Here is a 17258-nt window from a genome sequence, read left to right as displayed (position 1 = left end):
TTTCTGTTAAGCACTAAGGCATAAAAAATTACTATGGAAATAAAATTATCAGATAAAAGTGAGAATGAAAGTTGAGGGTACACCCCAGTAATTAGAGCTGATGAACAGTGTGTTGTAATTAGTTTAAAGAGAGTTCAGTTCTTCAGGGTATGGGAAGCATAACTGACCAGGTGAAAACCATCTTTTTGTCTTTAGCTGGGATGATATGCACAGTTAAAGGGGGTGTGTGGGAAATAGTCACGTGAACAGTTTGAGGAACTCAACCCTGTGCTTTGGGATTGAATGCGGTAACTGGAAACTTTGTTCTTGCAACCAAACTTAACCCTGATTTGATTTGCTGCTGTCCTGGAAAGATTGCATGCTAATTTATGCTTTTTCTATTGTAAAGGCATGCATAACACTTTCCTGTGGATCCACAGATTTCTGATAAAACTTGAGCTTACAATGCAGCCTATCAATCAGAGCAGTATCTTTCACAGTACTTTTTCACAAAGCAGGTGAGAATTTAATGTCAATGAATATGCAAGTTCTGAGTCAGATTTGGTTTAATGACTAATAGGTTCAAAATTATCATGACAGGATGAATTGACTCACATACCTGAAAGTATTACCATGTCCATTTTTTTTTTATCTAAAAACCAGGCTGGGAATCTCAGCTCAGTGTTTTTAATCATCAGTTCATTCTAATTTAAATTCACAAATATTATAACATTCAGCTATAACTGTGTATTTGTCATAGTGTCCATTGTGGGAAAAAGGAAAGTTTTCTAAATGACCTTATTGAGAGTTTTCATGTCTTAAAATATTTGGATTTTTTTTTTTTTTTTTTTTCCCAAGCTGCACTTTAGTTAGGATTTTAGAGGTGAGAATGTTTGGGGTTTTGCATAATGTCTGTATGACGCATTTTAATGGATATTATGTTTTTTTATATTTACAGTCAGCAGTTATTCTCCCCTGCCTCCTTGTTTTGATGTAGAAATTTGTAGAAATAGTTTTATTAGTGAGAAATTAGAGGAGGCAATGAAGTTTATGGGATTGATCTCTGATTTTAGAATGGGATTACTGTTACTCTATATGATAATCTTGTTTCATCATGCACTGATCCTCTCCCATCCTCCCCAACTTTTTTAAGGTGTGTGTGGGGAAACCAAATTTTCTAAGGAACTGAATCTCTTACCAAAACCAGATGCAAAATAAAACAGGACTGATGTGAAGGGAAAAAGTTATCAACAGGTAAAATTGTAACAGTCTTGCTGGAAGTGCAGGAAAAATCTCTGAAATTATGGAGGGACTTATAAATTTAATTTAGCTTTATTAACTTTTCATTTTAAATATAAAGCAAGTACAAACACAAACTATAGGAAGCTTTACCGTGTTCTACCCACATTTTACCCACTCATCTTCTTGCGTTGTTTAGTGTTCTGTGCTCAGAATACTGTCCTGAACAGAAAATTAGATGTGTTTGTCGTGGTTTACTGAACAGAAAATTAGATGTGTTTAAAAAGAACAGACATATTTTTTCTTTACTATATCCCCAATACAAAATGGTCTTAAAAAATTGTTTATGAATATACTTTATTGTATTTTGCAGTTCTAAGAATACGTATAATCCTTACACACAAAATGTTTATCTTCTCCGTTTATGAAAACTTGTAATTCAGGACAGTGTTTACCCTCCAGTTAAAAAATTGCAGTATACTTTATTGTATTTTGCATCATGTGCATAATCCTCACACAAAATGTTTATCTTCTCCGCTTGTATTCATGTTAATTGCATCTCACATAAAGAAATGTGAGGCTGCATAATGTCATGAAACAGGGTCTTGTGCCCTAGTATAGGAAAACAACAGAAATTTAAGGGAACAAACTGCATTCCATTGTAGTATATGACAGAATTGGTAGCATCTTAGGAGAAATTGCTGGCTGGTAGTAACAGCCTGACCAGTTCTTTAAGGTGAAATAGTTGCAAATGTATTGCCTTGCCTTTTTTTAAGCTTCAATTGAACTAACTACATAATTCTTAGAAAATAAGTCAGATACAGGTTGTTTACCTTAATTAAATACTGTTTCTTTGAAGTCCGCTACCATGCTTCAAAGCCTAGAGTTCAGCATGGCAGATGTGCTTTCCCAGTGAAGGCCCCATCTGATGTGTCTGAGAGTGGTGTTAAAAAATATCAGGTTAGTGCTTTTCATTAAGCTGCTGCAGAAACTGTTGAACAAGCTGCTTGCTTGGTGCTAGCTTCAGGCTTCAGTATCATACCGAAGATACCTGCATTCCACAGAGCCCTTCTCCATAAACGTTTAGTGCCCCAGACAGAAGAATGAGTGATGGTTGCAGACTTTGGTCACTGAAACCACATGCAGGATTGAGAGAGCAGAGAAACCCAAGCTGGGAAAAATAAGTATATATATATATATATATATATATATATATATATATATATATATATATAGGTATATAAAAAGTACATGTTTATATATATATATATATATATAAAAGTGGGTTTAAATAAAACTTAATGGTTTGCTGATCCCACTGTATTTATAGTCAGTTTTTTGTATTGTTGCGTATATGCTTAATATAAAGTACTATGACCTTGAAATTCATGAAGTAGCTTATAAATTCAAAAGCATGTGTAGGTTGTTCTTAAACTGGGAAGTCGGAAAGGAAATAAAGGGCTCATACCATTTCCTAAAAGAGGAGGAGTTGATAAAAAAAACGTAAAGCATTGATGTGGATACTTTTTAAAATTTACTACGTTCACATTTTGTGGCAAAAACTTGATACAACTGTTTCTTCAGTTGTATTAATATCATGAGGATACCTTTTTCTTAAGGAAATTAAAGATGCTTCTTGTAATAACTTCTACTGAGCAACTGCAAAATACTATTTTTTGAGTAGTTTCAGAGAAAGAACTGGAGACCCAGATTTTAGTTGGTAGTACTCCTAATATGGTATCCACAAAAATGAGCACAGCTTGGAGAAGTGCTGTCAGTTTCTCATTTCTTCCTTAATACTGATGACTTCTAGGTAGCTTTGTTCTGAATAACTTGAAGAATGCCGAGGAACAACAATCTCAAAGCTGAATGTGTGTCAAAATTGTGACATTGTTATGAAAAAGGGAAATAGCAGATGCCAGATAAGGTTATGTACATGGAAACATAGCCTGCAAGGCATGTGAAATTATTCTTGCTAGCTGTGCTACACAGAGCAGACTTTATCTTGCATATGGTGTCACCTGTAGCATAATTCAAGTAAAAAAAAAAGGGGAAACAATCAGAGCCAGTTTAGAGGAAAATAATGAGTCTGGTGAGAGACTTAGAGAATGTTCCTAAACAGAGAAAATAAATGAGCTGTATCAGTTAATGTAAAGAACAAAGGGAAAATTACCATAATTTGCAACTATGCAAAAGCTTGCTAAAGAAAGTATATAATGTGATTTTTAAATCCATCTATAATCAAGATGAAAAGGGAAAAGCTTTGATCTAGAACAGGTTTGTTTAAGTGTGCTTCTTTTAAAAGAGTTGTTCTCAGAGGCTGGTAAATTTGATCAACTTCTGTTCTCCCATGCAGATTTTGGCTGGATTTTTTCAGACTCAGATTTCTGGAATAGATTCCCTTATGTTTGAGAACAAGAGCATTTCAGACGATGAGGGACATAATCACAGTATGTCAGTTGTAAAACAAAAAGCAAATTATGACTGTATTTGATTAGCTCTAGTGTCCTAATGGGAAATGATTAAACACTGACAAAAGCACTTGAAGCTTGTTGTCAGTTTGGTTCCCCTTTCACTACTGTGTTTACACATATGTATGTATTGAATATGCAACATATGTAGAGTCCTATGAAATTCAGGGCATCCTGGGGTTAAAAATATATTCACTTGCCACTGTGACAAGTCACCCACTACTGACTCTGTGTTGGAGATATATCTTTTGCCAGTCTGGTAAATATAAGATTAATTTTCTCAAAATAAAGAAAGTAGTAGCTTGTGGATGTACTATGTTACTGTTTGTGACACAAGTTAATGATCTGCTATATTCCTCCAGATCTGTGAAGATGGGCATCTTTTGTGAAAGGAGGGTAGGAAATATTTAACAACTTCTTCTATGTGACTTGAAGTTAGAATGTAAGGAAACGAAGCAAGGTTTGGAAGGAGCATTTTGTTCTCTCCCATCGTATGATCAACTTGCTGATGACTAGCTGTGTCCTTTGAACCATCACTTGTTTTCAGATGATGTGTGAAGTCATATTTCGGAAGTTTTGTACATTATCCTTTTTACCAGTCTGCTTTCTTAGAATATTTACATGTTTTACTTCAGAATTATACATTTAAATAATTTTGCAAGTTAATCTTGGTTAGTTGTGAATACTAACAAGCAATTTCCCCTAAGCAGTCCTAACCTTTAGTGCAGCATGTCCATTAAACAAGCACTGTTTAAGTATGCAACAGATTTTTTTTTTTTTTTACTCAGGCTTCTGTCTTTTGTGTAAACAGAATGATGCATGAGTTAAGCATGTACATACAGGGAAATGAGATTCTGTCCAAAAGACCCTTAAAAAAAGTGTGATGACAGGAGGATGTAATTGGTAGGCACTATTAGATTTCCATGTGCTGTCATCCTTAATTTTAAGTAGGAATGTCTTCTCTCTATGGACTGTAAGTTTTTAAAGCTACACTATACTTTCTCAATTGCGATTACACTTTTAAAGGAAAGTGGATATTGTAGATAAAGCGCACATTAAGGTGTGCCTAACAACCATGTTTTACTGGAATTGTAAGTCTTTCTCATAAACAGATTGCAGGTCTGCAACAGGCAAGTGACTTAGGAAAACAAAGCAGCCTCTTCAGAATGTGCTGTACGCATGCTATTATGAGGAGTTTCTTTTTAAATACTAAGGGCATATTTCTAGACTGTGGTATCTTATTTACCAATGACTGTAAAAAATCCAATGAATACATAATTACAATGTTTTGGCTACACTTCATGTATGTTTGGTACCTGTGAATCCTATGGTTTTCTTTTGTTTGAGTGTTTTTAACCTGTAACCTCACTACTGTTAGCTTGTTCTTACTGGATAAATCAATGAAACTGTTTGGTATAAATAAATTAATCATATATAGTTAGTTTCATCTTGTATATAATTTTAGTAACTTTTTGCAAAAGAAAATTCTCAGGATCGTATAGATTGGAGTTACTGGATCTTGAAGAGCTTCTGTTGCCTCAGGCAAAAGACAGGGTCTCCTTAATCATTTCAGTTCTGGGAACAAGAGTAAATTGTCTGTGAATTTAAATCTGTTTGAAAAGGTAACTTACAGTGTAGTCTCTCTTGGCATATATTAGGAAAACTGCAATTTTTACCCTTGCAGAGTAGTCATAAATTTCCTTACATTAAGTAGAAATCATTGCTTATCTTCAAGGCAAGTTTTAGCGTGTCACTGACTCATTAGTTTTATATGGATTTTTAAAATATAGAAAATGCAGGTTCAATACATAAATGAGATTCACAGCAACTGTTTCAAAATCTTGTATAAGTTTTTGTTTTATACTGAGAATTAAAAGTTTTTCAGTGTTCCCTTTGGTTTATGAAAGCTTTGAGAGTTTTTACTAGGTTATGACTTGGATGATTTCTATTACATGGCTTATACAAGTGAATGTTTGGCTTGACAGTTTTAGTCTAGGGTAAAGATGTAGCAATATTCTTCACTTCTCAAACACATTTTATCCTAAAATGCCAGTGCCTGCCCATTGTGCTGTCCTCCCCTGTGTGAATGTAGAGAGACTTGTAAAATGAATGTGTTGGGATCCTGATGTTCTGTTTAAAGTTAAGAAAGTAGAGGCCCAATGAGGTTGTGGGGCATATTAAGGGCTCTTCAACAGTTGAACATGGCAAGGAATAAAATGCTGTGTTCTAGTAAGGATGTCTTTGTCATTTTATGAGACCTGCTACTTTTGCAACATATTACTGGTTTAATGTTATTAGAGGATTGGGTTTCTTTAAGTGTACCGTTACCTGGTATATCTGCTAAAGAATCTTTCCCAGTGGGTGATTTGCAGCACTTCAGAATCTTTGGGTTTCCTATCTACTCTTTGTAGGGTTAGATCAGAAATTATGATGATGGATTCTTGTATGGTGTTTTGAAAAGAAATGAATTTATTCTAAAAGCAAGAGAGCCACTTTCTCCTGCTTGTAGAAGATGTTACATAAAAATACTTCTTTCTGTTTTTAACGTTACATGTTATCTCATGACTTCTCTATACTTTTGGATACTGCTGTGACTTTGATTTGTTGCAGCTGTTTATTAAGAAAATCCTACTGAATCCTGGCAGATGGCAAGGTTCTCTGCAGGTTTCACCCCACACTAGTTCAAAGTCATAACATTTTTCAGTACAGGATGGTTTTGGTGTTGTGTGTGTTTGTTTGTTTTTTTTTTGTTTTTGTTTTTTTTTTTTCTCTCTCTCTGGAGAGACTTCCCTCTCTGGAGTTTTCCATTACAACTCTTTCTGGCATTTGTTCACTACCTGAATTGATGAATGGTTGGATTTGCATCAATACTATGCTCATAAGTAGATGGACTTTGTGGTGTCATCACCTTCATGTGGAAGTGTATGAGTCGAATCCTCACTAACTTCTGCGGTACTCATTCAAATCCATTAATTTGTGGTCTGTCTGAATGAAGTTCACTGAAAATTTCCTGTACTACCGTCAAATCGTAGTATTTAGAAAGCATGAATACCTGTAGAGTTTGGCAACTGGTGGCCATTTCCTTTGATATTTTTTGTTTTACTGTTAGTTTCAGAGATCATATGTTTGTAAATTACGATGAATATTGGATCTTTTATTTCTCTGGGCAATAAAAGGAATGAATTTTTCATAATATCTTTATTTCAGATTTTCAAGCTATTTCAGATTGTCGAAAGAAAAAGAATAGTTTTTTTTTTATTTTTCAATGGGGGAAGGCAACAATAGAGTGTGTGTATTATGGAGTGTGACAGAGATATACTAGTAAGACTAATGAGTACCTGAAATACTTGTCTCTGCTTTTGAAGTTTAACCCTTTTGCTCATCAATAAGTCAGCAGTGGCAGGTAGTGACCATTAGGTTGATTCATTAGCACCCTGCAGCCACCTTGTACAGGGTGACCCACATCTGTCTTCATTAGAAGTTTGTTACTTGCCAGTAGCGAACAGATGGGTCATTATAGCCTACATTGCCCTCTGGGCATACCTGGAGGACAGGCAAAGTCATCCGATACAGGACACAGATGCGTATTTACTGTAAAAATGGGGCAAGACTTGTATGATATGTCTAATAATATTAGGCTTTTTCCTTAGACTACCTGGCTCACATTGAGTGGATTTTATTTTTATTATTATCTATTCTGCCTGATACCAGCTTTGAGAACATGAATGTATGGCTGAAATAGAGACTTCAATTATTGACTGTTTGTTAAAGAATACTGCAGTGCATAACATGGAGCAATGCTGGGCTGTTAATTGGTGTTTTCATTTGAACTCTAGATGGCAATTTCATAATTTTATTTTCTTTTTCTACAACCAGAAAATTTTCTGTACAAATTATTTTTTTTGGTTTTGTTTCTTTTTAAGAATCTGATGAAGTAAAGCTGAAGATAAAATACATTCAGAATCTTGTTGCCAGGAAAGAAAGAAAGAAGCCTTCTTTCCTTGTTGCTTCAGCATTCCTGAATGTTACTGCATGAGTTTAAGTCCTGGTTTATCACTATGATTGAAAACTATTATGTATTAATTATTCACTATGGGTTTCCTTCTTTTGAAACTTTGGAGTAGTTAAGCATGTATTTTCAGTGCTAGCAGCATTATAATGAAAATTCCATTCCAGTGTTTTTTGTAGAAAATTCCGTTAGTCAGAGGTCAATGTAGAGTACTCTTAAATGTGAGGTAAACTGATTCCAGCTGGAAAGCCCTGTTATGCCATAACCTTTTCCCTTGAAATGTTCACCCAAATGAAACAAAAACTACAATTACCAGTGGAGGCACCCTTTACCACTTCAAGAAGGTGTTGCTGTAGTAAAAAACCCAACATACCCAATGAGGTCTTCTCTCCTTTACTGGTCAAAACTTATCCTTTAGTTAATCAAAATTATGATAGAGGGACTTTGTTATGAAAGGACTATCGTTTCTTTGGCTTTTTGCAACAAGTTTTTGTCCATTCGGAAGTTGTTTGTTGTATTTAAGTAAGTATATTTTTCTTGCTTCCTGATTTGGAATAGATATTCATTTTATCCTTTTTTCTTTTTTTTCCTAGTTTTGAGGTTTTTTTTGTAAACTATGTGTATATATATATATTTTTTTTTTAACTAAACTTCTCTGAAACATTACTTCTGTAAGAAAATGTTCATTCTATGTGGATGCATGTAAGTATGTATTGTAAGTGGTGTGACACTTGAAGCAGAATTTAAAGGTGACAGTATTTTTGGAGCTTGGGCTTATTTTAGTAACAAACAGAAACCATTCTCCTTAGCAAGGTATGACCTTGTCTTGTAACATTTCATTTAAGAAGAAAAGTCTATTCTGTTTATATTAATAAATATTAATAATAATAATGTGCTCATCTTCTTTGGTTAAAAGCTGCTAGGAACAGCCTTTGTTGACTAGATTTTGGAATAGCATAGATTTTATGTATTTAGTGAAGAATACCATTAGTGAGGTTGCCAGAAGTAATACACTTATGCATGGTAAAACTGTAGCATTTGAAGTTGCTTGTACAACACAAATAATTGGACAGCAAACAAGAAACATGCTTTCTACTTTGCGTTAGAGATGATTTGACAGTTAATTCTGCTTGGCACACAGAAAGAAGCATTGATAGTTTCTTGTGAGAAGTACGATATCTTGCTGCTGTTGCTATATTCCACCAGTTTTTTCATTTGAGATATATTTTGCTGTTGTGCATGAAAAAAAGGTGGCAGAAGCTTGTTGCTGTAACTTAAAGAAAATACTAAAATTTATTCATCTTCTCAGTTTTTGAGAAATAGCATACTGTATTAGCACGTTCTATATATTTACAGTTTCAGATTACCCAGCAGTAAATATCACATTCAGCATCTGTCTGGAATATTTGCATTTATTTATATTCTTTACAGAAGCCATTAAAATGATCTGAGAGGCTTTGATTTAAGGTCATGCAGGTAACCTCAATATGGTCTTATATCTGTAGTTTGTGATATAATCTTTAATTACATGATGACACTGTTTTTTACAGGATCATTGCTTTAGGGTATGAATAATAGGTTGTATTCACTGAGTGAAGTGTTTTTCCTTTATTTCTTTTTAATCTTTCTCATTTTGCATGAACTCCATGCTATATATTGCACATCCTCTTTACAATATTCTGAAGTGCAGGTGATGAATTTATTTCCTTGGATTGCTCTGCTGCTTGTTTTAAAGGTTTTTTAACCGCTCTGTAGGCATAAAATGTGCCATCTTTCTATGACTCCTAGTCATGTTCATGGTTGCTGCTCTCTTTTGTTGTAACTGGCATTAGACATTTAATTTTTAACATCTATCCTGTGTGCATCTCTGATCCTCTGTTCTCTCACTAAAAAGTGTTTGTTTTGATTACAACAGCTAGCTTTCCTGATAAAGACCATAATTGCATGAGTAATTTTTATTCTGCTGTTTGACTTTGAATATGTGAAAATGGATATGCTCTTTTGAAACTTCTACATGTTGATTAAAAGCACTGAATCTTGTTATGATGTCTTAATATCACTAGAAAGAATAGCAGTGTTTTGCTACTGTGTTGACAACATGAACAATTTTACATTTGCATGGTGGTTCATAGGGAATAGTGGAACGATAAATACACTTCAGTGGCTTCATAATGGCATGTTCAAATGCAGAGTTACCTGTCAGCATTTAAGAAATTGAAGAATCACATTCTATCAAGGTATCTGTATTTGACAGGCATAACACTTACTGTTCAATACAGTTCTGTTAACCTTTTATATCACCAGAACATTTTTGTATGCACTGTAGAATTAAAACCAGTATTTTCTTTGGTTTTATATCCAGTGACTATTTGAAACATAGATACAGAAATTTGGAGGTAAACTAAAGGCTTTGTAATGACCCTTGGTAGAATATGAAATGCATCAGTATTAATGAACAGTAAAACCGTAATGAATATAGTTACTATATGTATATATATATATATGTTACTAACTATGTATTAATGAACTCTCTATTGCCTCGTAGACAGTAAACCCTAGTAGTTTTCAGACCGTGATTATCTGAAAGCAAACTGTCTCACGACTTTTAGTTATCTTGTACACTGGTACTTGTCAGTTTATACAAGTACATGCTTTTAAGAACTCCTGGAAAAGACATCATATGAATACTATTTACAGCTGTTTAATTTTTTATTATTGTTTCATTGTGCTCTTGCTCAGATCTGATAGGGGGACATAAAGTATTAGATAATGGCACACCACAGTCATGCTTGTATGTTTGATCTGCCATGTATACCATAATTTATGCAATTTTTTTATCACATGCTGGTTTTTGTCAAGAAATGTGCTGCAGGTGTTGGTATTCTTGAAGTTTTTGTATGATTGTTGTTTGAGGCACTCTACCTATTGTTTCAAATAATATATTGTAAAATACAGCATTACAAGTATTAGTTGAAGAGCACCAGCAAAATTATAATTTTGCTGATAAACTAGTGCTGCTTTGCAGAGCATTCAGTACAGCTGATTGATCTTCTTTACATTGGATTACCATTTTGAATTTCAACAGGTGGTGAGGAAACCTTTTAAGAAGGCTATTTATTTGTGGGAAGTGGGGACAGATGAGCTAGCACTCTCTGGGAAGTTATGAGAATTTGTACTCGGCAATTGCTGCTACCAATCTGTATAGTGTGAAGTTGTTATTGTGTGAACACATCTATGATGGCTTAAAATCTCACATTGGTTAAAAAAAATCTCTCAACAGCGAGGAATCAATCTTGTGTTAACATAGTTTTAAAGCTGTACTCTATTGTGTACCTTTATATATAGCCTTGTGAAGAATGTCTGAAGGGTCTTAGTGAAACTCTTGAGGGAAGAAAATGGGGGAGTTCTGCTCAGAGTAATAGAAAGAGACATACAAGGTTGTAATTTCCTGTCAGTTATAATGGTTTACTGGGTGGCTTGATTAAATATAAAAAAAATTATGCAAGGAAATAATTTTCTTAAGTGGGACCTTTCAGAATTAGTGTTACTTCAAAATCAGTTCATTTCATGCCTGATGTTTATAGCTTAAATGCAGATCGACAAATTTGACCCTTTTAAAAAGATTGCTATAATTTAGCATCATTAACTATTTTTAGCATGATAATAATTAGAATATGCATGTTGAACTTTCTGGAGATTAAATTCATTTGACAGAGGCAGTATTGATATAATACTTTTGTAATACTATCTTATATTATTTTTCAAGAAAAAATGTTTATGGTGTAAAGAAACCGTAATAGAAGTAGCTTTTGATACCTGTAGCTGTGTTGTAAATTGTATCAAAGCTTCTAAAAAGCTGGGGTGTCAGAGGCCAAGAAAAATCTGTGGTATGTAATGCTAATATAGCAAATATTTGTCACTTCTAAACTTTTAGTCTGATCTGGGAAGTGGGGAGGTTTTGACCAATTTGTCTTTAAGCATTATGCCTTAGTACTCACTAACTGCTGGACTGACCCTCCAAAGAACATAGACAACTTTTGTTGTTTCTGGACAGGGGAGATAGGAAAATGATACTAAGTTGGTTTTGCCACTTTAATATTACTAAGTGCAACCTGGTTGCTCCCTGTATAAATAGAGCTAAATTGTATCATCTGGTGATCAGAAGGTACGTTTAGTTGGACGTAAATGAGGTGTTCCCTCCTGTAATTCTTCTTGCTCTAAAAGTATTTTAGTGTAACATGGGCTGTATTTACATTTATAAGACAGAAGCATCAGATATTTGCTTACTATAACGGAGTGCTTGACGTTTGTTTGTTTGTTTGCTTGTTTGGTTTTTAATGTCCTGAAAAACTGTTTAGATGCATTGTCTTAATAATGATTGGAACTTCATGCAGGTAATATAAATACTTTATCCAATCCTTATTGAAGCAGTAGGAAAAGTTACACTACTTAATGGAAGTTGGACCACCGTGTCTTTATTTGATAATAACCCATGTCTTAACTGCAAATAGAACAAATCCCTGAAGTATTCTTATAAGACTTGCACAGTACATGTGTAACCATGTGGTTTATCGAAGTGAGTGTACTACCTGGAAAAAAATCAGAAATATTCTCAATCTCCAAAGAGAAATGTAAATTGAATGAGAGACAGCTCTGGGTAAATCCCCTGTTTACATTTTTTGAAGACACACTGAATAATGACACTTTAACTTGAGCTTTTCTCTATTCAATGCATAAATGTAAGGGGATAAGGACTTGAAAAAATCCTATTTTGCCTGTTGTGTAAAATAAGATATCAAGGAGCCAAAAAGTGACAGGGCTGTTTTAAATATAAAAATGCTGCTGCTCTCTGGTTCTGTGCTTTGATGTATCAGACAGTAAATGAAAGAAGGAAAAAAAACCAGCCAGGTAGACTGTGTGTAAAACAGTTGTGTAGTTACAACTCCTGTGCAGTTTCACTTCACCCTGCGCATACTGAATCTCATTTTAGCCAGTACAAACGGGTGTAGTGTGTGTATATATGTAGTAGTTCACACAGCTTATAGTGGTGTTTGGATCAGGATTTTGGCTTAGTATAAACCAATACTTAATTGGCTAATACTTAAGGACAACGAATTTCATAGTACTTTAGACCTCTAAAACACTCTGCAGCCAGCAGAGCTCTAACAGACTTTTTGAAGAAATCTAAAGGTAGTTTGATTTGTTCACATTTGCATTGCTATACTTTTCATCATAGGTTCAGCTTTGTGGCACTAACATTGTCTTGAGCTGATCTAAATTTCTTAGCATAGAAAATATTAAAGTTTCGGAGAGTATTATAAAAGCCATTAATACCAAAACTGGTATTTGTCAGTTCTTAAAGCAAAAAAGCAGAGTTTCAATTCCTAGTTCTGTCAGTGTAGAGCATTTTGGGAAACACCACTTTGGAGAGAAAATGTTTTACAGTTACAGGACAACAAAATGGTACAGATATACAAACAAATAGAAATAACATGCTTAAATGAACATCATCACAGTGTGAAACATGATTTTCACAGAAGACAGTATTTACACATTTAGGAAAATAATTTTCACAGAATAGAGTGAAATTTGTAATAATTTAGCTTGAGAGGTGTGCTTTTTTAAAAATTATGGTACCTTGTTAAGTCTGCAGATCTAATATTTGGTGCTTTAGTTGCCGTGAAACAGGCTTCCATAACTTAAAAATAAAAATAACATATTAAAATCACAGTGGCTAGTGAGATATACTAAAATCTTAATATGCACTTTTTTAGCTTTGAATGTGATCATTCCATCTTTGCCTTTAACACTCTCCTTTTTCCCTAGTTCTTACAAAACTGTTCCATATTTCCTCTAACAAGCATGTCAAGAAATACTATATAGTTAACTATATGACTTCCTGCTATAATTTTATGTGGACTGCTTGACCTTGATAATGTGAATGCATTTATATTCATAAAATAAATTATTATCCTGAAAGTTGTCAGTTGTGTATTGTATGATCCATTCACCTTATAAAATTACTACGTTGTTTCAATTGCAGTATCTTTTAGCTCAGCTTTTAAAAAAAAAAGTGTATGCTGACCATAAACAAACATAGAATTGTATGATGACTGTGGTTCTACATAATTAACAGTCTTTGGGGATCCCATTGTGGAGTAGAGGAAAAGTGTGAGAAGGAAGGAGTGAGGGAGAGAAACCAATGTGCACTGATTGTAGCTCCAGTCCCCTTGTGCCACTTCGAGGTGGGTAAAGGAGTCTGGAATGAGGGAGTGAAGTTGAGCCTGGGAAAAGTGGGGAGGAAAGGTGGTGGTTTAATTTTGGTCTTTTTGTTTCTCACTCCCTGAATCTATTTTAATTGTCAGAGTCCACTTTGGCCATAATGGTAATTAAGTAATCCGCCTATCTTAACCTATGGGCTTTTTTATTCTATTCTCATTCTGTCCCTTTAAACCAAAATAAAGGTTCTGAATATACAAATTAATAGTTTCCTTGGTTTAGTTTAAAATTATCTATATAGGGAATGCTGTTTCCTGCCCAGTATGTATATATTTTTCTTGTTTGTTTCATGCTGGTCCTTAGTGGGGCTTGTCCTGCATTCCCTGTAGATTACTGACAAATAGGCTGAAGTTCAAGATATTGTAGGTAAGAGAGCTAAAAATGGTCAAGATATTCTTAGGGTGTAGCTGTATGTGTTTTTATCAGTCATTCCTGACCTTACACAGCAGCTGATATTTTTTTTGCTTGCCAGACCTGTTAGTAGCTTCACAGAGCCATAGGCTTAGAGCTTGCAAGCTGTCAGCAGGACTTGCATTTCTTCCTCAGGTCCCCAGGCAAGGTGAAGCTATGCTAGGAGCTGAGGACTTGCAAGATCCTCACAAGACTAAAAGTAGCTTATCTTGGATCATCCCTGCTTGGCAGGCTCTTTTTGGAGAGTCTTCCACCTTGGCACAAATGCTTCCTTCTGTCCCCATGACACTTGGAGAAACTGGGAGTCCTGGATGCTCTGGGTCTGTCACTGGGACTGCTTACATCAAACAGATTGTAACATTTATATATATTTTATTAGTATACTGGACTGGTGTTTTGTTGAAGTATTTTTTTTTTTTTTTTTTTTTTTATTCATGGAGAAGAAATGAGGGTCTGTGTATAACCTGTAAACCAGTTTGTGATCTGTTTTGCTGAAGTTTAGGTTTAAAATCCATGTTAGGGTTCCTCTTTCTTCATTAAAATAGGGAAGGATATTTTTTCAAGTGTCAGCAAAGTTCTTAAGATTTTTACCTCATAATCCACATGCAGATGTTTCAGTTTTTTTGACTCAAGACAATCTATACAATAGATTTTTCTGTTATACAGAATTAAATGTGTTATGATTCATGGTTGGACTGGTTCAATATTCTAACACTTCTAAAGTAATACAGTGACACTTTTGTAAAGAGTTCAAGTAAAAGTACTGATACGACTGTCTGTTTTTTGTATTTTCACCACTGATTATAGTTCTATTCATAAGTATCTGTGAATCATTAAAAAAGTTGCAAGCAAAACTTGCAGTTTCTTTCATGTCTTGATTGTCTTACTGCATTGAGTAAAACCAGCTTCTGAACTCTCACAAAGTCTATACCTGATTGCAAATGTAATTGCATGCTTAAATAGTGTTAAATTTGCTTGTCTGATACATGTTTCCACCCATTCTAGACTACAGAATCCTCTGATGGTAGTTCAAGTATTCTGTTTCCTGATAAATGATTCAGTAGGACAGCTTGTATTGTAATGATACCAGTTTAATTGAAGGGTAAAAATAGGAGAATGATGATTAAAATCTGCCAAACTTAATTAGTTGTAATCATATCTTTTTATAGCAGAGTTGCATAGAATAAAATTAGTTCTTGCCTACTGTAGTGAATAACTTGCATAAACAGTTTTCTACAGTCTTTATAAAACTTATCGTAATATAAACAAATACACTGCGATGGTGTAAAAATTACTTAGTGCATAGCACTAAAATAGAACTTGCTGTTTTTTAAAATTTAGGAAAATATAACTAGTATATCCAAATTTTATTGTAAGCAATATCTCTAAACTAACTTACGACACTGCATTTAGCATTGATTGAAATAATTGTATTTCTTCCTGAGAAGTCCGAGGTCCTGTAAGTATCTAATATAGCAAAATGTTTTACAGACTTGTACAGGCTTTGCTGGCTGTGAAATTAGTAAACATCTCAAACTGTAAAAAGAATACGATGTCTATTATTTTTACTTGCACCTTCTAAGTTAACTTTCTGTCTTGGAGGCTTGGACGTGATTTCATATACCATGTTTGGGTGGCCTTTGTGAGCAATGAAGATACTAATCTTTTTCTTCATTGCCAGATTTGCACTGTGGGAGAGAACACGCTAGGAGCCCCCTATCATCAGAAGTAGTTGATGTTGTCTATTAATATTTACTATAAACAACAGTAATTATTTTCCTCAAAATTAAAAAGAAAGACAAATGATTATACAGTAAATGTTACAATTTCTGGAATATTTTCTCATAGATTTACATATTCAGTTGGGAGCCTAATGTGTCTTTAAGATTTGTAGATGGAGTGGAAAAATTGCATGTGCATTATTAACCTGAATCTGTGTAACTTAACAAGAGTTAAAATGTTTTAGATCCCACCTGGATGAAGTATTGTAAGTAACGGGTGCGTTAGGACCATAAGTGAAGTACTGTCAGTTGAACTATTATTATTCCAGTATCTTCTTGCTGGAAATGGCTTTGAATGCCAGTTGTAAGTTCTGACATTTGTAACAGAGGGAAGTGGCTAGGCTGATAAGAATGAATACACTGTTGTTCTTTGATGAAAAGATGAAATGATCTGTTGATGAAAAAAATGAAAAGATCTGTTGTTCTTTTGCTGTTCAAATTCAGAACTGTTGCAATCCAATTGAGCTCGCAAAAAAATGTTGCAGTTTAACCTCAGCTGGCAACCAAGTACTGTGCATCTGCTTGCTCACTGCCCCCTGCTTGCACTGGGAAAGGGAGGAGAACCTGGGGGTTGAGCTAAGAACAGTTTAATAATTGAAATAAAGTAAAATTATAATAATAATGCTAATGAAAAGCGAGACAGAAAAAAAAAAAAACCTAATAAACACATGTGATGTACAGTAAAATTTCTTACCACCTGCTGGCTAGTACCCAGCCTGACCCAAGCAGCAGTCTCTTCTGAGCAACTCCCACCAGTTTATACACTGGGCATGACATGATGTGGTACAGAATATCACTTTGGCTATTTTGGGTCAGGAGTCCTGCCCCTGCTCCCTCCCAGCTTCTTGTGTCCCTCCTCACTGGCAGAGCACAAGAGACTGAAAAATCCTTGATTCAGAGTAAGCATTAATTAGCAACAACTAAAACGTTGTGTTATCAGTATTGCTCTGGGACTTAAGCCAAAACACAGCACTGTGTCAGCTACTAAGAAAAAATGAATTCTATCCCAACAGAATTGGGGCAACAAATGAGCATAAATATTTGGTTAAATATTTTCTTTTTCATAGATTTAATTTTTTTTTTGCATGT

Source organism: Pezoporus occidentalis, unplaced genomic scaffold (genome assembly GCF_034315485.1).
Source record: "Pezoporus occidentalis ecotype Australia unplaced genomic scaffold, CSIRO_AGI_Poc_V1 ctg53, whole genome shotgun sequence".
In the NCBI taxonomy this organism is placed as follows: domain Eukaryota; kingdom Metazoa; phylum Chordata; class Aves; order Psittaciformes; family Psittacidae; genus Pezoporus; species Pezoporus occidentalis.
This window is presented reverse-complemented; position numbering follows the sequence as displayed.